The sequence below is a fragment of the Chiloscyllium plagiosum genome, unplaced genomic scaffold (assembly GCF_037043375.1).
Source record: "Chiloscyllium plagiosum isolate Xiang-an unplaced genomic scaffold, Cpla_swu_hap1 HiC_scaffold_18, whole genome shotgun sequence".
Taxonomy (NCBI): domain Eukaryota; kingdom Metazoa; phylum Chordata; class Chondrichthyes; order Orectolobiformes; family Hemiscylliidae; genus Chiloscyllium; species Chiloscyllium plagiosum.
The window spans coordinates 114,834,871-114,859,600 of record NW_028270156.1 but is presented as its reverse complement, the minus strand read 5'-3'; the positions used below and the strand labels follow the sequence as shown (position 1 = coordinate 114,859,600).

At 46.6% G+C, this 24,730-nt stretch overlaps 7 non-coding genes across 7 annotated transcripts; all 7 read left to right on the top strand.

The window, feature by feature from the left end:
• Positions 1-1,673: 1,673 nt before the first annotated feature.
• trnal-aag (transfer RNA leucine (anticodon AAG)) lies at positions 1,674-1,755 on the top strand. The gene has a single exon. It is a non-coding gene; the product is annotated as a tRNA-Leu (tRNA).
• A 2,082-nt stretch (positions 1,756-3,837) lies between these two features.
• trnal-aag (transfer RNA leucine (anticodon AAG)) lies at positions 3,838-3,919 on the top strand. Its single transcript has one exon. It is a non-coding gene; the product is annotated as a tRNA-Leu (tRNA).
• A 2,683-nt stretch (positions 3,920-6,602) lies between these two features.
• Positions 6,603-6,684, top strand: trnal-aag (transfer RNA leucine (anticodon AAG)). The gene has a single exon. It is a non-coding gene; the product is annotated as a tRNA-Leu (tRNA).
• Positions 6,685-8,766: 2,082 nt separating this feature from the next.
• Positions 8,767-8,848, top strand: trnal-aag (transfer RNA leucine (anticodon AAG)). The gene has a single exon. It is a non-coding gene; the product is annotated as a tRNA-Leu (tRNA).
• Positions 8,849-11,531: 2,683 nt separating this feature from the next.
• Positions 11,532-11,613, top strand: trnal-aag (transfer RNA leucine (anticodon AAG)). The gene has a single exon. It is a non-coding gene; the product is annotated as a tRNA-Leu (tRNA).
• Positions 11,614-14,284: 2,671 nt separating this feature from the next.
• trnal-aag (transfer RNA leucine (anticodon AAG)) lies at positions 14,285-14,366 on the top strand. Its single transcript has one exon. It is a non-coding gene; the product is annotated as a tRNA-Leu (tRNA).
• Positions 14,367-17,049: 2,683 nt separating this feature from the next.
• On the top strand, positions 17,050-17,131 carry trnal-aag (transfer RNA leucine (anticodon AAG)). Its single transcript has one exon. It is a non-coding gene; the product is annotated as a tRNA-Leu (tRNA).
• Positions 17,132-24,730: the final 7,599 nt, after the last annotated feature.

The following is a 24,730-nucleotide window of genomic DNA, read 5'->3' as shown; positions in this document are numbered from 1 at the left end:
GTTTCGAAAGTGGGCAGAAACTGCTTTGTTCTTCAACTGCGGACCTTTACATGGTCAGGAACGGAGCTTTCTTGCTTGCTTTCCTATCTGGAAACCTGCCTTCGAATTTGCTTGAACAAATGTGCTCTCGTAGTGAAATGTAATGCAACTCCATTTAATTACTGTGCAAAGCATTGTAAAGTTTATCTCCAACCTGGTTCTGTTCATATGCCATTCCGTTTGAGAGTGTAGTTACCGCCTTCTGATCCTTTCACGAAAAGCAGTACCGCATTTGCATTCCTTGCGCAGGCGGCCCGGTTCAAAGACAGGGAAGAAGCTGATGCGCTGGTGTCACAGCGCACCACGGATTCCTGAACTAGTCTGTCTGTCAAATGTACCCCAAAGTCGTCTCTGAAAGACCTCATTTGGAAGCTGTCTGTCGTTATTCAACGTGCGAGAGTTGGCACCAGAGGTCCTGAATCATGTTTTGGAGCAGTTCGCACGTTAGTGGCTCATTCAATCAGCAACAGCAATGAAAGAAATTACACTCTCAGAGGAACCTCTGGACTTGTGCTTTCATAGCGTCGCTAGTATTAAGGTGCGCCACGTGATCTAAGCCACGTCGGAACTGAAACGGAGGAATCGACAGAGAGGCTACAGAATGACATCGCATCCATTTGGTTTTCTTTAAATCACTGAGGAGCAGGAAAATGTACACGGGGAGGGCGAGTGGGGAAGTGAGGCAGTTCCAGCTCTGGTGAAATTCCTTCTTTGTGATTCACTCAGCAACCAGAGACGTGAGGGTGACTCAGGCGTGAGAGCTCTTCACATCGAGAACAAAAAGCACTCAAGGGCAGTTAGCACCTCTTCCGGAGAGGGGGTGGGGTGAGGTAATTACCTTTTGACTTCTGTTACTATGTTCAGAAACTGGCTTTTAGATTGAGGTGAACACAAACTGCATTTCTCATAAACACCATGGAATTTAGCAAAATTTATTGAGTCGCTTCTCCTCGATTCCCACACAGGTTTCCAACTCAGTTGGTATCCATGAGGCTCATGTCCAGGACTGAGCATCTCTGCAGCAAATTGCACGGTTAAGGTAAAAGGCAAGGAAAGTGGCATCTCGAACTGGCTCCGAGGTCAGAGCATTCTCACAATGTGATCTGTCGTTCTCGGATTGTAATGCTACCTCCGGTTTTAGGGTGGAGAACATTCTTTGGGACTCTTATTCTGCAAAACAGACACAGTGACTGTAACTCTGCTGCACGGTATGATGTGGAACACGGCCTGCTCAGCTTTGTGCATTTTCCCTGTAGTCCGGTGTGTTTCGTGTTCCGTGTAAACGTGAAAGGTGTCCTGTTTCGAGCAATGGGTGAAATCATTTAGCAAAGCAAGAATCGAAATTGCAGTAATGTCAAGCAGCTCATGGTAATTTGACCAAATCATAACCGATCATATGTTCTCACGCACTCACAGATACATTTGTAGCTGAAAAGAGTCTGAGACGATAGATTGATTTTTGTCTGGATTGATGGGCTATCATTATCTGCTGCGAAATTGATATTGTAGACGGGCACATCCCAGCAGCTGTGCGAGTCGGAGAGGGGTCGTGGACTCCTTTTCACGTGACTTTGCATGTGTTGTTATGCAGGAGCACAATTGGAAGTGCAAGAAAATGGGCGGCGCCAGCGGCTGGTAGTGTGGCCGAGCGGTCTAAGGCGCTGGATTAAGGCTCCAGTCTCGACAGAGGCGTGGGTTCGAATCCCACCGCTGCCATTTCTGCTGATCAACTCCAACGACGCCGCTTGTTCAAATGCGGTTTCGACCCCTACTGCATTTCTGTTTGAAACAGAAGAAAAATGAGTTTGCTTCCTGTGGAAGTAACTGTGGTGTGGTAAAGCGCCAAATTTTCCGAAGTGTCTGTGCTGTCATGATCGTGTTCGCCTCCCGCGCGGAAAATCGCATGCAGCTCTACTGTTGCTTCACGTTCCAGGCAAGTTGAGATTTTACTGGAACCGAATGGAGACTGTTATTTCTTCGCTGTTGTGAAACAAAGTCCTACGGTGACTCGACTCGTCGTTATTTGGTTTTCTGGCCAATGAGAAAATCGTTCCAATGAATTTCGATGTCATTTGTTATTGAATTTCTCCCATTTACTTCATCTCCATCCTGGACACATCCGAAGGGAAAGGTAATCTAATCGCGACTGTGATTGGTGAAATTCACTTTTTATGGCCCACTCTTATTATGTTCTTTCTTTCTCTCTTTTCAGCATTGTCTCGGAAGTGGTGGTGCACTCAGTCTCCAGTATGTTTGAAAGAGTAGTTTGGAATTGCCCTGTTGTTAGTTGTGAGATTACTTTATGGCTCATGCCCCCGGACTGTCTCACATTTAGCATTCATGCTCGCTGTGTCTAAAACTGCATTTGGTTTGCCAGTTTTGTTTGTGTTCCGTGTTAAATGCTTCCGAACAGACTAAATGATTGTGCGCTGTGACACCAGCTGATGCGCTGGTGTCACAGCGCACCACGGATTCCTGAACTAGTCTGTCTGTCAAATGTACCCCAAAGTCGTCTCTGAAAGACCTCATTTGGAAGCTGTCTGTCGTTATTCAACGTGCGAGAGTTGGCACCAGAGGTCCTGAATCATGTTTTGGAGCAGTTCGCACGTTAGTGGCTCATTCAATCAGCAACAGCAATGAAAGAAATTACACTCTCAGAGGAACCTCTGGACTTGTGCTTTCATAGCGTCGCTAGTATTAAGGTGCGCCACGTGATCTAAGCCACGTCGGAACTGAAACGGAGGAATCGACAGAGAGGCTACAGAATGACATCGCATCCATTTGGTTTTCTTTAAATCACTGAGGAGCAGGAAAATGTACACGGGGAGGGCGAGTGGGGAAGTGAGGCAGTTCCAGCTCTGGTGAAGTTCCTTCTTTGTGATTCACTCAGCAACCAGAGACGTGAGGGTGACTCAGGCGTGAGAGCTCTTCACATCGAGAACAAAAAGCACTCAAGGGCAGTTAGCACCTCTTCCGGAGAGGGGGTGGGGTGAGGTAATTACCTTTTGACTTCTGTTACTATGTTCAGAAACTGGCTTTTAGATTGAGGTGAACACAAACTGCATTTCTCATAAACACCATGGAATTTAGCAAAATTTATTGAGTCGCTTCTCCTCGATTCCCACACAGGTTTCCAACTCAGTTGGTATCCATGAGGCTCATGTCCAGGACTGAGCATCTCTGCAGCAAATTGCACGGTTAAGGTAAAAGGCAAGGAAAGTGGCATCTCGAACTGGCTCCGAGGTCAGAGCATTCTCACAATGTGATCTGTCGTTCTCGGATTGTAATGCTACCTCCGGTTTTAGGGTGGAGAACATTCTTTGGGACTCTTATTCTGCAAAACAGACACAGTGACTGTAACTCTGCTGCACGGTATGATGTGGAACACGGCCTGCTCAGCTTTGTGCATTTTCCCTGTAGTCCGGTGTGTTTCGTGTTCCGTGTAAACGTGAAAGGTGTCCTGTTTCGAGCAATGGGTGAAATCATTTAGCAAAGCAAGAATCGAAATTGCAGTAATGTCAAGCAGCTCATGGTAATTTGACCAAATCATAACCGATCATATGTTCTCACGCACTCACAGATACATTTGTAGCTGAAAAGAGTCTGAGACGATAGATTGATTTTTGTCTGGATTGATGGGCTATCATTATCTGCTGCGAAATTGATATTGTAGACGGGCACATCCCAGCAGCTGTGCGAGTCGGAGAGGGGTCGTGGACTCCTTTTCACGTGACTTTGCATGTGTTGTTATGCAGGTGCACAATTGGAAGTGCAAGAAAATGGGCGGCGCCGGCGGCTGGTAGTGTGGCCGAGCGGTCTAAGGCGCTGGATTAAGGCTCCAGTCTCGACAGAGGCGTGGGTTCGAATCCCACCGCTGCCATTTCTGCTGATCAACTCCAACGACGCCGCTTGTTCAAATGCGGTTTCGACCCCTACTGCATTTCTGTTTGAAACAGAAGAAAAATGAGTTTGCTTGCTGTGGAATTAACTGTGGTGTGGTAAAGCGCCAAATTTTCCGAAGTGTCTGTGCTGTCATGATCGTGTTCGCCTCCCGCGCGGAAAATCGCATGCAGCTCTACTGTTGCTTCACGTTCCAGGCAAGTTGAGATTTTACTGGAACCGAATGGAGACTGTTATTTCTTCGCTGTTGTGAAACAAAGTCCTACGGTGACTCGAATCGTCGTTATTTGGTTTTCTGGCCAATGAGAAAATCGTTCCAATGAATTTCGATGTCATTTGTTATTGAATTTCTCCCATTTACTTCATCTCCATCCTGGACACATCCGAAGGGAAAGGTAATCTAATCGCGACTGTGATTGGTGAAATTCACTTTTTATGGCCCACTCTTATTATGTTCTTTCTTTCTCTCTTTTCAGCATTGTCTCGGAAGTGGTGGTGCACTCAGTCTCCAGTATGTTTGAAAGAGTAGTTTGGAATTGCCCTGTTGTTAGTTGTGAGATTACTTTATGGCTCATGCCCCCGGACTGTCTCACATTTAGCATTCATGCTCGCTGTGTCTAAAACTGCATTTGGTTTGCCAGTTTTGTTTGTGTTCCGTGTTAAATGCTTCCGAACAGACTAAATGATTGTGCCACAGACTGCGACGGCAAGCTCCGCTAAAAAGTAATCCTTTAAAGCCGGTGTAAGCAACACAATGTTATTGGGGTCCACCGCGTAGAAACAGATACTTCGGTGTATCTCGTCCATGCTCACCACATAGCCAAAATTAAACAAGTCCCATGAAACAACGAGCTAATGGAAACAGAAAGGTGAAAGGTAGAATGGCTTCAACTGTCAGTGCTGGATGCCACTGAGACGCAGCACGGCCGGCTGAGGCTGGTTTCTGTAGTGAAGTGGTCATCACGCTCGCCTTACACGCGAAAGGTGCCCGTTTCGAAAGTGGGCAGAAACTGCTTTGTTCTTCAACTGCGGACCTTTACATGGTCAGGAACGGAGCTTTCTTGCTTGCTTTCCTATCTGGAAACCTGCCTTCGAATTTGCTTGAACAAATGTGCTCTCGTAGTGAAATGTAATGCAACTCCATTTAATTACTGTGCAAAGCATTGTAAAGTTTATCTCCAACCTGGTTCTGTTCATATGCCATTCCGTTTGAGAGTGTAGTTACCGCCTTCTGATCCTTTCACGAAAAGCAGTACCGCATTTGCATTCCTTGCGCAGGCGGCCCGGTTCAAAGACAGGGAAGAAGCTGATGCGCTGGTGTCACAGCGCACCACGGATTCCTGAACTAGTCTGTCTGTCAAATGTACCCCAAAGTCGTCTCTGAAAGACCTCATTTGGAAGCTGTCTGTCGTTATTCAACGTGCGAGAGTTGGCACCAGAGGTCCTGAATCATGTTTTGGAGCAGTTCGCACGTTAGTGGCTCATTCAATCAGCAACAGCAATGAAAGAAATTACACTCTCAGAGGAACCTCTGGACTTGTGCTTTCATAGCGTCGCTAGTATTAAGGTGCGCCACGTGATCTAAGCCACGTCGGAACTGAAACGGAGGAATCGACAGAGAGGCTACAGAATGACATCGCATCCATTTGGTTTTCTTTAAATCACTGAGGAGCAGGAAAATGTACACGGGGAGGGCGAGTGGGGAAGTGAGGCAGTTCCAGCTCTGGTGAAATTCCTTCTTTGTGATTCACTCAGCAACCAGAGACGTGAGGGTGACTCAGGCGTGAGAGCTCTTCACATCGAGAACAAAAAGCACTCAAGGGCAGTTAGCACCTCTTCCGGAGAGGGGGTGGGGTGAGGTAATTACCTTTTGACTTCTGTTACTATGTTCAGAAACTGGCTTTTAGATTGAGGTGAACACAAACTGCATTTCTCATAAACACCATGGAATTTAGCAAAATTTATTGAGTCGCTTCTCCTCGATTCCCACACAGGTTTCCAACTCAGTTGGTATCCATGAGGCTCATGTCCAGGACTGAGCATCTCTGCAGCAAATTGCACGGTTAAGGTAAAAGGCAAGGAAAGTGGCATCTCGAACTGGCTCCGAGGTCAGAGCATTCTCACAATGTGATCTGTCGTTCTCGGATTGTAATGCTACCTCCGGTTTTAGGGTGGAGAACATTCTTTGGGACTCTTATTCTGCAAAACAGACACAGTGACTGTAACTCTGCTGCACGGTATGATGTGGAACACGGCCTGCTCAGCTTTGTGCATTTTCCCTGTAGTCCGGTGTGTTTCGTGTTCCGTGTAAACGTGAAAGGTGTCCTGTTTCGAGCAATGGGTGAAATCATTTAGCAAAGCAAGAATCGAAATTGCAGTAATGTCAAGCAGCTCATGGTAATTTGACCAAATCATAACCGATCATATGTTCTCACGCACTCACAGATACATTTGTAGCTGAAAAGAGTCTGAGACGATAGATTGATTTTTGTCTGGATTGATGGGCTATCATTATCTGCTGCGAAATTGATATTGTAGACGGGCACATCCCAGCAGCTGTGCGAGTCGGAGAGGGGTCGTGGACTCCTTTTCACGTGACTTTGCATGTGTTGTTATGCAGGAGCACAATTGGAAGTGCAAGAAAATGGGCGGCGCCAGCGGCTGGTAGTGTGGCCGAGCGGTCTAAGGCGCTGGATTAAGGCTCCAGTCTCGACAGAGGCGTGGGTTCGAATCCCACCGCTGCCATTTCTGCTGATCAACTCCAACGACGCCGCTTGTTCAAATGCGGTTTCGACCCCTACTGCATTTCTGTTTGAAACAGAAGAAAAATGAGTTTGCTTCCTGTGGAAGTAACTGTGGTGTGGTAAAGCGCCAAATTTTCCGAAGTGTCTGTGCTGTCATGATCGTGTTCGCCTCCCGCGCGGAAAATCGCATGCAGCTCTACTGTTGCTTCACGTTCCAGGCAAGTTGAGATTTTACTGGAACCGAATGGAGACTGTTATTTCTTCGCTGTTGTGAAACAAAGTCCTACGGTGACTCGACTCGTCGTTATTTGGTTTTCTGGCCAATGAGAAAATCGTTCCAATGAATTTCGATGTCATTTGTTATTGAATTTCTCCCATTTACTTCATCTCCATCCTGGACACATCCGAAGGGAAAGGTAATCTAATCGCGACTGTGATTGGTGAAATTCACTTTTTATGGCCCACTCTTATTATGTTCTTTCTTTCTCTCTTTTCAGCATTGTCTCGGAAGTGGTGGTGCACTCAGTCTCCAGTATGTTTGAAAGAGTAGTTTGGAATTGCCCTGTTGTTAGTTGTGAGATTACTTTATGGCTCATGCCCCCGGACTGTCTCACATTTAGCATTCATGCTCGCTGTGTCTAAAACTGCATTTGGTTTGCCAGTTTTGTTTGTGTTCCGTGTTAAATGCTTCCGAACAGACTAAATGATTGTGCGCTGTGACACCAGCTGATGCGCTGGTGTCACAGCGCACCACGGATTCCTGAACTAGTCTGTCTGTCAAATGTACCCCAAAGTCGTCTCTGAAAGACCTCATTTGGAAGCTGTCTGTCGTTATTCAACGTGCGAGAGTTGGCACCAGAGGTCCTGAATCATGTTTTGGAGCAGTTCGCACGTTAGTGGCTCATTCAATCAGCAACAGCAATGAAAGAAATTACACTCTCAGAGGAACCTCTGGACTTGTGCTTTCATAGCGTCGCTAGTATTAAGGTGCGCCACGTGATCTAAGCCACGTCGGAACTGAAACGGAGGAATCGACAGAGAGGCTACAGAATGACATCGCATCCATTTGGTTTTCTTTAAATCACTGAGGAGCAGGAAAATGTACACGGGGAGGGCGAGTGGGGAAGTGAGGCAGTTCCAGCTCTGGTGAAATTCCTTCTTTGTGATTCACTCAGCAACCAGAGACGTGAGGGTGACTCAGGCGTGAGAGCTCTTCACATCGAGAACAAAAAGCACTCAAGGGCAGTTAGCACCTCTTCCGGAGAGGGGGTGGGGTGAGGTAATTACCTTTTGACTTCTGTTACTATGTTCAGAAACTGGCTTTTAGATTGAGGTGAACACAAACTGCATTTCTCATAAACACCATGGAATTTAGCAAAATTTATTGAGTCGCTTCTCCTCGATTCCCACACAGGTTTCCAACTCAGTTGGTATCCATGAGGCTCATGTCCAGGACTGAGCATCTCTGCAGCAAATTGCACGGTTAAGGTAAAAGGCAAGGAAAGTGGCATCTCGAACTGGCTCCGAGGTCAGAGCATTCTCACAATGTGATCTGTCGTTCTCGGATTGTAATGCTACCTCCGGTTTTAGGGTGGAGAACATTCTTTGGGACTCTTATTCTGCAAAACAGACACAGTGACTGTAACTCTGCTGCACGGTATGATGTGGAACACGGCCTGCTCAGCTTTGTGCATTTTCCCTGTAGTCCGGTGTGTTTCGTGTTCCGTGTAAACGTGAAAGGTGTCCTGTTTCGAGCAATGGGTGAAATCATTTAGCAAAGCAAGAATCGAAATTGCAGTAATGTCAAGCAGCTCATGGTAATTTGACCAAATCATAACCGATCATATGTTCTCACGCACTCACAGATACATTTGTAGCTGAAAAGAGTCTGAGACGATAGATTGATTTTTGTCTGGATTGATGGGCTATCATTATCTGCTGCGAAATTGATATTGTAGACGGGCACATCCCAGCAGCTGTGCGAGTCGGAGAGGGGTCGTGGACTCCTTTTCACGTGACTTTGCATGTGTTGTTATGCAGGAGCACAATTGGAAGTGCAAGAAAATGGGCGGCGCCGGCGGCTGGTAGTGTGGCCGAGCGGTCTAAGGCGCTGGATTAAGGCTCCAGTCTCGACAGAGGCGTGGGTTCGAATCCCACCGCTGCCATTTCTGCTGATCAACTCCAACGACGCCGCTTGTTCAAATGCGGTTTCGACCCCTACTGCATTTCTGTTTGAAACAGAAGAAAAATGAGTTTGCTTCCTGTGGAATTAACTGTGGTGTGGTAAAGCGCCAAATTTTCCGAAGTGTCTGTGCTGTCATGATCGTGTTCGCCTCCCGCGCGGAAAATCGCATGCAGCTCTACTGTTGCTTCACGTTCCAGGCAAGTTGAGATTTTACTGGAACCGAATGGAGACTGTTATTTCATCGCTGTTGTGAAACAAAGTCCTACGGTGACTCGACTCGTCGTTATTTGGTTTTCTGGCCAATGAGAAAATCGTTCCAATGAATTTCGATGTCATTTGTTATTGAATTTCTCCCATTTACTTCATCTCCATCCTGGACACATCCGAAGGGAAAGGTAATCTAATCGCGACTGTGATTGGTGAAATTCACTTTTTATGGCCCACTCTTATTATGTTCTTTCTTTCTCTCTTTTCAGCATTGTCTCGGAAGTGGTGGTGCACTCAGTCTCCAGTATGTTTGAAAGAGTAGTTTGGAATTGCCCTGTTGTTAGTTGTGAGATTACTTTATGGCTCAAGCCCCCGGACTGTCTCACATTTAGCATTCATGCTCGCTGTGTCTAAAACTGCATTTGGTTTGCCAGTTTTGTTTGTGTTCCGTGTTAAATGCTTCCGAACAGACTAAATGATTGTGCCACAGACTGCGACGGCAAGCTCCGCTAAAAAGTAATCCTTTAAAGCCGGTGTAAGCAACACAATGTTATTGGGGTCCACCGCGTAGAAACAGATACTTCGGTGTATCTCGTCCATGCTCACCACATAGCCAAAATTAAACAAGTCCCATGAAACAACGAGCTAATGGAAACAGAAAGGTGAAAGGTAGAATGGCTTCAACTGTCAGTGCTGGATGCCACTGAGACGCAGCACGGCCGGCTGAGGCTGGTTTCTGTAGTGAAGTGGTCATCACGCTCGCCTTACACGCGAAAGGTGCCCGTTTCGAAAGTGGGCAGAAACTGCTTTGTTCTTCAACTGCGGACCTTTACATGGTCAGGAACGGAGCTTTCTTGCTTGCTTTCCTATCTGGAAACCTGCCTTCGAATTTGCTTGAACAAATGTGCTCTCGTAGTGAAATGTAATGCAACTCCATTTAATTACTGTGCAAAGCATTGTAAAGTTTATCTCCAACCTGGTTCTGTTCATATGCCATTCCGTTTGAGAGTGTAGTTACCGCCTTCTGATCCTTTCACGAAAAGCAGTACCGCATTTGCATTCCTTGCGCAGGCGGCCCGGTTCAAAGACAGGGAAGAAGCTGATGCGCTGGTGTCACAGCGCACCACGGATTCCTGAACTAGTCTGTCTGTCAAATGTACCCCAAAGTCGTCTCTGAAAGACCTCATTTGGAAGCTGTCTGTCGTTATTCAACGTGCGAGAGTTGGCACCAGAGGTCCTGAATCATGTTTTGGAGCAGTTCGCACGTTAGTGGCTCATTCAATCAGCAACAGCAATGAAAGAAATTACACTCTCAGAGGAACCTCTGGACTTGTGCTTTCATAGCGTCGCTAGTATTAAGGTGCGCCACGTGATCTAAGCCACGTCGGAACTGAAACGGAGGAATCGACAGAGAGGCTACAGAATGACATCGCATCCATTTGGTTTTCTTTAAATCACTGAGGAGCAGGAAAATGTACACGGGGAGGGCGAGTGGGGAAGTGAGGCAGTTCCAGCTCTGGTGAAGTTCCTTCTTTGTGATTCACTCAGCAACCAGAGACGTGAGGGTGACTCAGGCGTGAGAGCTCTTCACATCGAGAACAAAAAGCACTCAAGGGCAGTTAGCACCTCTTCCGGAGAGGGGGTGGGGTGAGGTAATTACCTTTTGACTTCTGTTACTATGTTCAGAAACTGGCTTTTAGATTGAGGTGAACACAAACTGCATTTCTCATAAACACCATGGAATTTAGCAAAATTTATTGAGTCGCTTCTCCTCGATTCCCACACAGGTTTCCAACTCAGTTGGTATCCATGAGGCTCATGTCCAGGACTGAGCATCTCTGCAGCAAATTGCACGGTTAAGGTAAAAGGCAAGGAAAGTGGCATCTCGAACTGGCTCCGAGGTCAGAGCATTCTCACAATGTGATCTGTCGTTCTCGGATTGTAATGCTACCTCCGGTTTTAGGGTGGAGAACATTCTTTGGGACTCTTATTCTGCAAAACAGACACAGTGACTGTAACTCTGCTGCACGGTATGATGTGGAACACGGCCTGCTCAGCTTTGTGCATTTTCCCTGTAGTCCGGTGTGTTTCGTGTTCCGTGTAAACGTGAAAGGTGTCCTGTTTCGAGCAATGGGTGAAATCATTTAGCAAAGCAAGAATCGAAATTGCAGTAATGTCAAGCAGCTCATGGTAATTTGACCAAATCATAACCGATCATATGTTCTCACGCACTCACAGATACATTTGTAGCTGAAAAGAGTCTGAGACGATAGATTGATTTTTGTCTGGATTGATGGGCTATCATTATCTGCTGCGAAATTGATATTGTAGACGGGCACATCCCAGCAGCTGTGCGAGTCGGAGAGGGGTCGTGGACTCCTTTTCACGTGACTTTGCATGTGTTGTTATGCAGGAGCACAATTGGAAGTGCAAGAAAATGGGCGGCGCCGGCGGCTGGTAGTGTGGCCGAGCGGTCTAAGGCGCTGGATTAAGGCTCCAGTCTCGACAGAGGCGTGGGTTCGAATCCCACCGCTGCCATTTCTGCTGATCAACTCCAACGACGTCGCTTGTTCAAATGCGGTTTCGACCCCTACTGCATTTCTGTTTGAAACAGAAGAAAAATGAGTTTGTTAACTGTGGTGTGGTAAAGCGCCAAATTTTCCGACGTGTCTGTACTGTCATGATCGTGTTCGCCTCCCGCGCGGAAAATCGCATGCAGCTCTACTGTTGCTTCACGTTCCAGGCAAGTTGAGATTTTACTGGAACCGAATGGAGACTGTTATTTCATCGCTGTTGTGAAACAAAGTCCTACGGTGACTCGACTCGTCGTTATTTGGTTTTCTGGCCAATGAGAAAATCGTTCCAATGAATTTCGATGTCATTTGTTATTGAATTTCTCCCATTTACTTCATCACCATCCTGGACACATCCGAAGGGAAAGGTAATCTAATCGCGACTGTGATTGGTGAAATTCACTTTTTATGGCCCACTCTTATTATGTTCTTTCTTTCTCTCTTTTCAGCATTGTCTCGGAAGTGGTGGTGCACTCAGTCTCCAGTATGTTTGAAAGAGTAGTTTGGAATTGCCCTGTTGTTAGTTGTGAGATTACTTTATGGCTCATGCCCCCGGACTGTCTCACATTTAGCATTCATGCTCGCTGTGTCTAAAACTGCATTTGGTTTGCCAGTTTTGTTTGTGTTCCGTGTTAAATGCTTCCGAACAGACTAAATGATTGTGCCACAGACTGCGACGGCAAGCTCCGCTAAAAAGTAATCCTTTAAAGCCGGTGTAAGCAACACAATGTTATTGGGGTCCACCGCGTAGAAACAGATACTTCGGTGTATCTCGTCCATGCTCACCACATAGCCAAAATTAAACAAGTCCCATGAAACAACGAGCTAATGGAAACAGAAAGGTGAAAGGTAGAATGGCTTCAACTGTCAGTGCTGGATGCCACTGAGACGCAGCACGGCCGGCTGAGGCTGGTGTCTGTAGTGAAGTGGTCATCACGCTCGCCTTACACGCGAAAGGTGCCCGTTTCGAAAGTGGGCAGAAACTGCTTTGTTCTTCAACTGCGGACCTTTACATGGTCAGGAACGGAGCTTTCTTGCTTGCTTTCCTATCTGGAAACCTGCCTTCGAATTTGCTTGAACAAATGTGCTCTCGTAGTGAAATGTAATGCAACTCCATTTAATTACTGTGCAAAGCATTGTAAAGTTTATCTCCAACCTGGTTCTGTTCATATGCCATTCCGTTTGAGAGTGTAGTTACCGCCTTCTGATCCTTTCACGAAAAGCAGTACCGCATTTGCATTCCTTGCGCAGGCGGCCCGGTTCAAAGACAGGGAAGAAGCTGATGCGCTGGTGTCACAGCGCACCACGGATTCCTGAACTAGTCTGTCTGTCAAATGTACCCCAAAGTCGTCTCTGAAAGACCTCATTTGGAAGCTGTCTGTCGTTATTCAACGTGCGAGAGTTGGCACCAGAGGTCCTGAATCATGTTTTGGAGCAGTTCGCACGTTAGTGGCTCATTCAATCAGCAACAGCAATGAAAGAAATTACACTCTCAGAGGAACCTCTGGACTTGTGCTTTCATAGCGTCGCTAGTATTAAGGTGCGCCACGTGATCTAAGCCACGTCGGAACTGAAACGGAGGAATCGACAGAGAGGCTACAGAATGACATCGCATCCATTTGGTTTTCTTTAAATCACTGAGGAGCAGGAAAATGTACACGGGGAGGGCGAGTGGGGAAGTGAGGCAGTTCCAGCTCTGGTGAAATTCCTTCTTTGTGATTCACTCAGCAACCAGAGACGTGAGGGTGACTCAGGCGTGAGAGCTCTTCACATCGAGAACAAAAAGCACTCAAGGGCAGTTAGCACCTCTTCCGGAGAGGGGGTGGGGTGAGGTAATTACCTTTTGACTTCTGTTACTATGTTCAGAAACTGGCTTTTAGATTGAGGTGAACACAAACTGCATTTCTCATAAACACCATGGAATTTAGCAAAATTTATTGAGTCGCTTCTCCTCGATTCCCACACAGGTTTCCAACTCAGTTGGTATCCATGAGGCTCATGTCCAGGACTGAGCATCTCTGCAGCAAATTGCACGGTTAAGGTAAAAGGCAAGGAAAGTGGCATCTCGAACTGGCTCCGAGGTCAGAGCATTCTCACAATGTGATCTGTCGTTCTCGGATTGTAATGCTACCTCCGGTTTTAGGGTGGAGAACATTCTTTGGGACTCTTATTCTGCAAAACAGACACAGTGACTGTAACTCTGCTGCACGGTATGATGTGGAACACGGCCTGCTCAGCTTTGTGCATTTTCCCTGTAGTCCGGTGTGTTTCGTGTTCCGTGTAAACGTGAAAGGTGTCCTGTTTCGAGCAATGGGTGAAATCATTTAGCAAAGCAAGAATCGAAATTGCAGTAATGTCAAGCAGCTCATGGTAATTTGACCAAATCATAACCGATCATATGTTCTCACGCACTCACAGATACATTTGTAGCTGAAAAGAGTCTGAGACGATAGATTGATTTTTGTCTGGATTGATGGGCTATCATTATCTGCTGCGAAATTGATATTGTAGACGGGCACATCCCAGCAGCTGTGCGAGTCGGAGAGGGGTCGTGGACTCCTTTTCACGTGACTTTGCATGTGTTGTTATGCAGGAGCACAATTGGAAGTGCAAGAAAATGGGCGGTGCCGGCGGCTGGTAGTGTGGCCGAGCGGTCTAAGGCGCTGGATTAAGGCTCCAGTCTCGACAGAGGCGTGGGTTCGAATCCCACCGCTGCCATTTCTGCTGATCAACTCCAACGACGCCGCTTGTTCAAATGCGGTTTCGACCCCTACTGCATTTCTGTTTGAAACAGAAGAAAAATGAGTTTGCTTCCTGTGGAATTAACTGTGGTGTGGTAAAGCGCCAAATTTTCCGAAGTGTCTGTGCTGTCATGATCGTGTTCGCCTCCCGCGCGGAAAATCGCATGCAGCTCTACTGTTGCTTCACGTTCCAGGCAAGTTGAGATTTTACTGGAACCGAATGGAGACTGTTATTTCATCGCTGTTGTGAAACAAAGTCCTACGGTGACTCGACTCGTCGTTATTTGGTTTTCTGGCCAATGAGAAAATCGTTCCAATGAATTTCGATGTCATTTGTTATTGAATTTCTCCCATTTACTTCATCACCATCCTGGACACATCCGAAGGGAAAGGTAATCTAATCGCGACTGTGATTGGTGAAATTCACTTTTTATGGCCCACTCTTATTATGTTCTTTCTTTCTCTCTTTTCAGCATTGTCTCGGAAGTGGTGGTGCACTCAGTCTCCAGTATGTTTGAAAGAGTAGTTTGGAATTGCCCTGTTGTTAGTTGTGAGATTACTTTATGGCTCATGCCCCCGGACTGTCTCACATTTAGCATTCATGCTCGCTGTGTCTAAAACTGCATTTGGTTTGCCAGTTTTGTTTGTGTTCCGTGTTAAATGCTTCCGAACAGACTAAATGATTGTGCCACAGACTGCGACGGCAAGCTCCGCTAAAAAGTAATCCTTTAAAGCCGGTGTAAGCAACACAATGTTATTGGGGTCCACCGCGTAGAAACAGATACTTCGGTGTATCTCGTCCATGCTCACCACATAGCCAAAATTAAACAAGTCCCATGAAACAACGAGCTAATGGAAACAGAAAGGTGAAAGGTAGAATGGCTTCAACTGTCAGTGCTGGATGCCACTGAGACGCAGCACGGCCGGCTGAGGCTGGTTTCTGTAGTGAAGTGGTCATCACGCTCGCCTTACACGCGAAAGGTGCCCGTTTCGAAAGTGGGCAGAAACTGCTTTGTTCTTCAACTGCGGACCTTTACATGGTCAGGAACGGAGCTTTCTTGCTTGCTTTCCTATCTGGAAACCTGCCTTCGAATTTGCTTGAACAAATGTGCTCTCGTAGTGAAATGTAATGCAACTCCATTTAATTACTGTGCAAAGCATTGTAAAGTTTATCTCCAACCTGGTTCTGTTCATATGCCATTCCGTTTGAGAGTGTAGTTACCGCCTTCTGATCCTTTCACGAAAAGCAGTACCGCATTTGCATTCCTTGCGCAGGCGGCCCGGTTCAAAGACAGGGAAGAAGCTGATGCGCTGGTGTCACAGCGCACCACGGATTCCTGAACTAGTCTGTCTGTCAAATGTACCCCAAAGTCGTCTCTGAAAGACCTCATTTGGAAGCTGTCTGTCGTTATTCAACGTGCGAGAGTTGGCACCAGAGGTCCTGAATCATGTTTTGGAGCAGTTCGCACGTTAGTGGCTCATTCAATCAGCAACAGCAATGAAAGAAATTACACTCTCAGAGGAACCTCTGGACTTGTGCTTTCATAGCGTCGCTAGTATTAAGGTGCGCCACGTGATCTAAGCCACGTCGGAACTGAAACGGAGGAATCGACAGAGAGGCTACAGAATGACATCGCATCCATTTGGTTTTCTTTAAATCACTGAGGAGCAGGAAAATGTACACGGGGAGGGCGAGTGGGGAAGTGAGGCAGTTCCAGCTCTGGTGAAATTCCTTCTTTGTGATTCACTCAGCAACCAGAGACGTGAGGGTGACTCAGGCGTGAGAGCTCTTCACATCGAGAACAAAAAGCACTCAAGGGCAGTTAGCACCTCTTCCGGAGAGGGGGTGGGGTGAGGTAATTACCTTTTGACTTCTGTTACTATGTTCAGAAACTGGCTTTTAGATTGAGGTGAACACAAACTGCATTTCTCATAAACACCATGGAATTTAGCAAAATTTATTGAGTCGCTTCTCCTCGATTCCCACACAGGTTTCCAACTCAGTTGGTATCCATGAGGCTCATGTCCAGGACTGAGCATCTCTGCAGCAAATTGCACGGTTAAGGTAAAATGCAAGGAAAGTGGCATCTCGAACTGGCTCCGAGGTCAGAGCATTCTCACAATGTGATCTGTCGTTCTCGGATTGTAATGCTACCTCCGGTTTTAGGGTGGAGAACATTCTTTGGGACTCTTATTCTGCAAAACAGACACAGTGACTGTAACTCTGCTGCACGGTATGATGTGGAACACGGCCTGCTCAGCTTTGTGCATTTTCCCTGTAGTCCGGTGTGTTTCGTGTTCCGTGTAAACGTGAAAGGTGTCCTGTTTCGAGCAATGGGTGAAATCATTTAGCAAAGCAAGAATCGAAATTGCAGTAATGTCAAGCAGCTCATGGTAATTTGACCAAATCATAACCGATCATATGTTCTCACGCACTCACAGATACATTTGTAGCTGAAAAGAGTCTGAGACGATAGATTGATTTTTGTCTGGATTGATGGGCTATCATTATCTGCTGCGAAATTGATATTGTAGACGGGCACATCCCAGCAGCTGTGCGAGTCGGAGAGGGGTCGTGGACTCCTTTTCACGTGACTTTGCATGTGTTGTTATGCAGGAGCACAATTGGAAGTGCAAGAAAATGGGCGGCGCCGGCGGCTGGTAGTGTGGCCGAGCGGTCTAAGGCGCTGGATTAAGGCTCCAGTCTCGACAGAGGCGTGGGTTCGAATCCCACCGCTGCCATTTCTGCTGATCAACTCCAACGACGCCGCTTGTTCAAATGCGGTTTCGACCCCTACTGCATTTCTGTTTGAAACAGAAGAAAAATGAGTTTGCTTCCTGTGGAATTAACTGTGGTGTGGTAAAGCGCCAAATTTTCCGAAGTGTCTGTGCTGTCATGATCGTGTTCGCCTCCCGCGCGGAAAATCGCATGCAGCTCTACTGTTGCTTCACGTTCCAGGCAAGTTGAGATTTTACTGGAACCGAATGGAGACTGTTATTTCATCGCTGTTGTGAAACAAAGTCCTACGGTGACTCGACTCGTCGTTATTTGGTTTTCTGGCCAATGAGAAAATCGTTCCAATGAATTTCGATGTCATTTGTTATTGAATTTCTCCCATTTACTTCATCTCCATCCTGGACACATCCGAAGGGAAAAGTAATCTAATCGCGACTGTGATTGGTGAAATTCACTTTTTATGGCCCACTCTTATTATGTTCTTTCTTTCTCTCTTTTCAGCATTGTCTCGGAAGTGGTGGTGCACTCAGTCTCCAGTATGTTTGAAAGAGTAGTTTGGAATTGCCCTGTTGTTAGTTGTGAGATTACTTTATGGCTCATGCCCCCGGACTGTCTCACATTTAGCATTCATGCTCGCTGTGTCTAAAACTGCATTTGGTTTGCCAGTTTTGTTTGTGTTCCGTGTTAAATGCTTCCGAACAGACTAAATGATTGTGCCACAGACTGCGACGGCAAGCTCCGCTAAAAAGTAATCCTTTAAAGCCGGTGTAAGCAACACAATGTTATTGGGGTCCACCGCGTAGAAACAGATACTTCGGTGTATCTCGTCCATGCTCACCACATAGCCAAAATTAAACAAGTCCCATGAAACAACGAGCTAATGGAAACAGAAAGGTGAAAGGTAGAATGGCTTCAACTGTCAGTGCTGGATGCCACTGAGACGCAGCACGGCCGGCTGAGGCTGGTTTCTGTAGTGAAGTGGTCATCACGCTCGCCTTACACGCGAAAGGTGCCCGTTTCGAAAGTGGGCAGAAACTGCTTTGTTCTTCAACTGCGGACCTTTACATGGTCAGGAACGGAGCTTTCTTGCTTGCTTTCCTATCTGGAAACCTGCCTTCGAATTTGCTTGAACAAATGTGCTCTCGTAGTGAAATGTAATGCAACTCCATTTAATTACTGTGCAAAGCATTGTAAAGTTTATCTCCAACCTGGTTCTGTTCATATGCCATTCCGTTTGAGAGTGTAGTTACCGCCTTCTGATCCTTTCACGAAAAGCAGTACCGCATTTGCATTCCTTGCGCAGGCGGCCCGGTTCAAAGACAGGGAAGAAGCTGATGCGCTGGTGTCACAGCGCACCACGGATTCCTGAACTAGTCTGTCTGTCAAATGTACCCCAAAGTCGTCTCTGAAAGACCTCATTTGGAAGCTGTCTGTCGTTATTCAACGTGCGAGAGTTGGCACCAGAGTTCCTGAATCATGTTTTGGAGCAGTTCGCACGTTAGTGGCTCATTCAATCAGCAACAGCAATGAAAGAAATTACACTCTCAGAGGAACCTCTGGACTTGTGCTTTCATAGCGTCGCTAGTATTAAGGTGCGCCACGTGATCTAAGCCACGTCGGAACTGAAACGGAGGAATCGACAGAGAGGCTACAGAATGACATCGCATCCATTTGGTTTTCTTTAAATCACTGAGGAGCAGGAAAATGTACACGGGGAGGGCGAGTGGGGAAGTGAGGCAGTTCCAGCTCTGGTGAAATTCCTTCTTTGTGATTCACTCAGCAACCAGAGACGTGAGGGTGACTCAGGCGTGAGAGCTCTTCACATCGAGAACAAAAAGCACTCAAGGGCAGTTAGCACCTCTTCCGGAGAGGGGGTGGGGTGAGGTAATTACCTTTTGACTTCTGTTACTATGTTCAGAAACTGGCTTTTAGATTGAGGTGAACACAAACTGCATTTCTCATAAACACCATGGAATTTAGCAAAATGTATTGAGTCGCTTCTCCTCGATTCCCACACAGGTTTCCAACTCAGTTGGTATCCATGAGGCTCATGTCCAGGACTGAGCATCTCTGCAGCAAATTGCACGGTTAAGGTAAAAGGCAAGGAAAGTGGCATCTCGAACTGGCTCCGAGGTCAGAGCATTCTCACAATGTGATCTGTCGTTCTCGGATTGTAATGCTACCTCCGGTTTTAGGGTGGAGAACATTCTTTGGGACTCTTATTCTGCAAAACAGACACAGTGACTGTAACTCTGCTGCACGGTATGATGTGGAATACGGCCTGCTCAGCTTTGTGCATTTTCCCTGTAGTCCGGTGTGTTTCGTGTTCCGTGTAAACGTGAAAGGTGTCCTGTTTCGAGCAATGGGTGAAATCATTTAGCAAAGCAAGAATCGAAATTGCAGTAATGTCAAGCAGCTCATGGTAATTTGACCAAATCATAACCGATCATATGTTCTCACGCACTCACAGATACATTTGTAGCTGAAAAGAGTCTGAGACGATAGATTGATTTTTGTCTGGATTGATGGGCTATCATTATCTGCTGCGAAATTGATATTGTAGACGGGCACATCCCAGCAGCTGTGCGAGTCGGAGAGGGGTCGTGGACTCCTTTTCACGTGACTTTGCATGTGTTGTTATGCAGGAGCACAATTGGAAGTGCAAGAAAATGGGCGGCGCCGGCGGCTGGTAGTGTGGCCGAGCGGTCTAAGGCGCTAGATTAAGGCTCCAGTCTCGACAGAGGCGTGGATTCGAATCCCACCGCTGCCATTTCTGCTGATCAACTCCAACGACGCCGCTTGTTCAAATGCGGTTTCGACCCCTACTGCATTTCTGTTTGAAACAGAAGAAAAATGAGTTTGCTTCCTGTGGAATTAATTGTGGTGTGGTAAAGCGCCAAATTTTCCAAAGTGTCTGTGCTGTCATGATCGTGTTCGCCTCCCGCGCGGAAAATCGCATGCAGCTCTACTGTTGCTTCACGTTCCAGGCAAGTTGAGATTTTACTGGAACCGAATGGAGACTGTTATTTCATCGCTGTTGTGAAACAAAGTCCTACGGTGACTCGACTCGTCGTTATTTGGTTTTCTGGCCAATGAGAAAATCGTTCCAATGAATTTCGATGTCATTTGTTATTGAATTTCTCCCATTTACTTCATCTCCATCCTGGACACATCCGAAGGGAAAGGTAATCTAATCGCGACTGTGATTGGTGAAATTCACTTTTTATGGCCCACTCTTATTATGTTCTTTCTTTCTCTCTTTTCAGCATTGTCTCGGAAGTGGTGGTGCACTCAGTCTCCAGTATGTTTGAAAGAGTAGTTTGGAATTGCCCTGTTGTTAGTTGTGAGATTACTTTATGGCTCATGCCCCCGGACTGTCTCACATTTAGCATTCATGCTCGCTGTGTCTAAAACTGCATTTGGTTTGCCAGTTTTGTTTGTGTTCCGTGTTAAATGCTTCCGAACAGACTAAATGATTGTGCCACAGACTGCGACGGCAAGCTCCGCTAAAAAGTAATCCTTTAAAGCCGGTGTAAGCAACACAATGTTATTGGGGTCCACCGCGTAGAAACAGATACTTCGGTGTATCTCGTCCATGCTCACCACATAGCCAAAATTAAACAAGTCCCATGAAACAACGAGCTAATGGAAACAGAAAGGTGAAAGGTAGAATGGCTTCAACTGTCAGTGCTGGATGCCACTGAGACGCAGCACGGCCGGCTGAGGCTGGTTTCTGTAGTGAAGTGGTCATCACGCTCGCCTTACACGCGAAAGGTGCCCGTTTCGAAAGTGGGCAGAAACTGCTTTGTTCTTCAACTGCGGACCTTTACATGGTCAGGAACGGAGCTTTCTTGCTTGCTTTCCTATCTGGAAACCTGCCTTCGAATTTGCTTGAACAAATGTGCTCTCGTAGTGAAATGTAATGCAACTCCACTTAATTACTGTGCAAAGCATTGTAAAGTTTATCTCCAACCTGGTTCTGTTCATATGCCATTCCGTTTGAGAGTGTAGTTACCGCCTTCTGATCCTTTCACGAAAAGCAGTACCGCATTTGCATTCCTTGCGCAGGCGGCCCGGTTCAAAGACAGGGAAGAAGCTGATGCGCTGGTGTCACAGCGCACCACGGATTCCTGAACTAGTCTGTCTGTCAAATGTACCCCAAAGTCGTCTCTGAAAGACCTCATTTGGAAGCTGTCTGTCGTTATTCAACGTGCGAGAGTTGGCACCAGAGTTCCTGAATCATGTTTTGGAGCAGTTCGCACGTTAGTGGCTCATTCAATCAGCAACAGCAATGAAAGAAATTACACTCTCAGAGGAACCTCTGGACTTGTGCTTTCATAGCGTCGCTAGTATTAAGGTGCGCCACGTGATCTAAGCCACGTCGGAACTGAAACGGAGGAATCGACAGAGAGGCTACAGAATGACATCGCATCCATTTGGTTTTCTTTAAATCACTGAGGAGCAGGAAAATGTACACGGGGAGGGCGAGTGGGGAAGTGAGGCAGTTCCAGCTCTGGTGAAATTCCTTCTTTGTGATTCACTCAGCAACCAGAGACGTGAGGGTGACTCAGGCGTGAGAGCTCTTCACATCGAGAACAAAAAGCACTCAAGGGCAGTTAGCACCTCTTCCGGAGAGGGGGTGGGGTGAGGTAATTACCTTTTGACTTCTGTTACTATGTTCAGAAACTGGCTTTTAGATTGAGGTGAACACAAACTGCATTTCTCATAAACACCATGGAATTTAGCAAAATGTATTGAGTCGCTTCTCCTCGATTCCCACACAGGTTTCCAACTCAGTTGGTATCCATGAGGCTCATGTCCAGGACTGAGCATCTCTGCAGCAAATTGCACGGTTAAGGTAAAAGGCAAGGAAAGTGGCATCTCGAACTGGCTCCGAGGTCAGAGCATTCTCACAATGTGATCTGTCGTTCTCGGATTGTAATGCTACCTCCGGTTTTAGGGTGGAGAACATTCTTTGGGACTCTTATTCTGCAAAACAGACACAGTGACTGTAACTCTGCTGCACGGTATGATGTGGAACACGGCCTGCTCAGCTTTGTGCATTTTCCCTGTAGTCCGGTGTGTTTCGTGTTCCGTGTAAACGTGAAAGGTGTCCTGTTTCGAGCAATGGGTGAAATCATTTAGCAAAGCAAGAATCGAAATTGCAGTAATGTCAAGCAGCTCATGGTAATTTGACCAAATCATAACCGATCATATGTTCTCACGCACTCACAGATACATTTGTAGCTGAAAAGAGTCTGAGACGATAGATTGATTTTTGTCTGGATTGATGGGCTATCATTATCTGCTGCGAAATTGATATTGTAGACGGGCACATCCCAGCAGCTGTGCGAGTCGGAGAGGGGTCGTGGACTCCTTTTCACGTGACTTTGCATGTGTTGTTATGCAGGAGCACAATTGGAAGTGCAAGAAAATGGGCGGCGCCGGCGGCTGGTAGTGTGGCCGAGCGGTCTAAGGCGCTAGATTAAGGCTCCAGTCTCGACAGAGGCGTGGATTCGAATCCCACCGCTGCCATTTCTGCTGATCAACTCCAACGACGCCGCTTGTTCAAATGCGGTTTCGACCCCTACTGCATTTCTGTTTGAAACAGAAGAAAAATGAGTTTGCTTCCTGTGGAATTAATTGTGGTGTGGTAAAGCGCCAAATTTTCCAAAGTGTCTGTGCTGTCATGATCGTGTTCGCCTCCCGCGTGGAAAATCGCATGCAGCTCTACTGTTGCTTCACGTTCCAGGCAAGTTGAGATTTTACTGGAACCGAATGGAGACTGTTATTTCATCGCTGTTGTGAAACAAAGTCCTACGGTGACTCGACTCGTCGTTATTTGGTTTTCTGGCCAATGAGAAAATCGTTCCAATGAATTTCGATGTCATTTGTTATTGAATTTCTCCCATTTACTTCATCTCCATCCTGGACACATCCGAAGGGAAAGGTAATCTAATCGCGACTGTGATTGGTGAAATTCACTTTTTATGGCCCACTCTTATTATGTTCTTTCTTTCTCTCTTTTCAGCATTGTCTCGGAAGTGGTGGTGCACTCAGTCTCCAGTATGTTTGAAAGAGTAGTTTGGAATTGCCCTGTTGTTAGTTGTGAGATTACTTTATGGCTCATGCCCCCGGACTGTCTCACATTTAGCATTCATGCTCGCTGTGTCTAAAACTGCATTTGGTTTGCCAGTTTTGTTTGTGTTCCGTGTTAAATGCTTCCGAACAGACTAAATGATTGTGCCACAGACTGCGACGGCAAGCTCCGCTAAAAAGTAATCCTTTAAAGCCGGTGTAAGCAACACAATGTTATTGGGGTCCACCGCGTAGAAACAGATACTTCGGTGTATCTCGTCCATGCTCACCACATAGCCAAAATTAAACAAGTCCCATGAAACAACGAGCTAATGGAAACAGAAAGGTGAAAGGTAGAATGGCTTCAACTGTCAGTGCTGGATGCCACTGAGACGCAGCACGGCCGGCTGAGGCTGGTTTCTGTAGTGAAGTGGTCATCACGCTCGCCTTACACGCGAAAGGTGCCCGTTTCGAAAGTGGGCAGAAACTGCTTTGTTCTTCAACTGCGGACCTTTACATGGTCAGGAACGGAGCTTTCTTGCTTGCTTTCCTATCTGGAAACCTGCCTTCGAATTTGCTTGAACAAATGTGCTCTCGTAGTGAAATGTAATGCAACTCCACTTAATTACTGTGCAAAGCATTGTAAAGTTTATCTCCAACCTGGTTCTGTTCATATGCCATTCCGTTTGAGAGTGTAGTTACCGCCTTCTGATCCTTTCACGAAAAGCAGTACCGCATTTGCATTCCTTGCGCAGGCGGCCCGGTTCAAAGACAGGGAAGAAGCTGATGCGCTGGTGTCACAGCGCACCACGGATTCCTGAACTAGTCTGTCTGTCAAATGTACCCCAAAGTCGTCTCTGAAAGACCTCATTTGGAAGCTGTCTGTCGTTATTCAACGTGCGAGAGTTGGCACCAGAGTTCCTGAATCATGTTTTGGAGCAGTTCGCACGTTAGTGGCTCATTCAATCAGCAACAGCAATGAAAGAAATTACACTCTCAGAGGAACCTCTGGACTTGTGCTTTCATAGCGTCGCTAGTATTAAGGTGCGCCACGTGATCTAAGCCACGTCGGAACTGAAACGGAGGAATCGACAGAGAGGCTACAGAATGACATCGCATCCATTTGGTTTTCTTTAAATCACTGAGGAGCAGGAAAATGTACACGGGGAGGGCGAGTGGGGAAGTGAGGCAGTTCCAGCTCTGGTGAAATTCCTTCTTTGTGATTCACTCAGCAACCAGAGACGTGAGGGTGACTCAGGCGTGAGAGCTCTTCACATCGAGAACAAAAAGCACTCAAGGGCAGTTAGCACCTCTTCCGGAGAGGGGGTGGGGTGAGGTAATTACCTTTTGACTTCTGTTACTATGTTCAGAAACTGGCTTTTAGATTGAGGTGAACACAAACTGCATTTCTCATAAACACCATGGAATTTAGCAAAATGTATTGAGTCGCTTCTCCTCGATTCCCACACAGGTTTCCAACTCAGTTGGTATCCATGAGGCTCATGTCCAGGACTGAGCATCTCTGC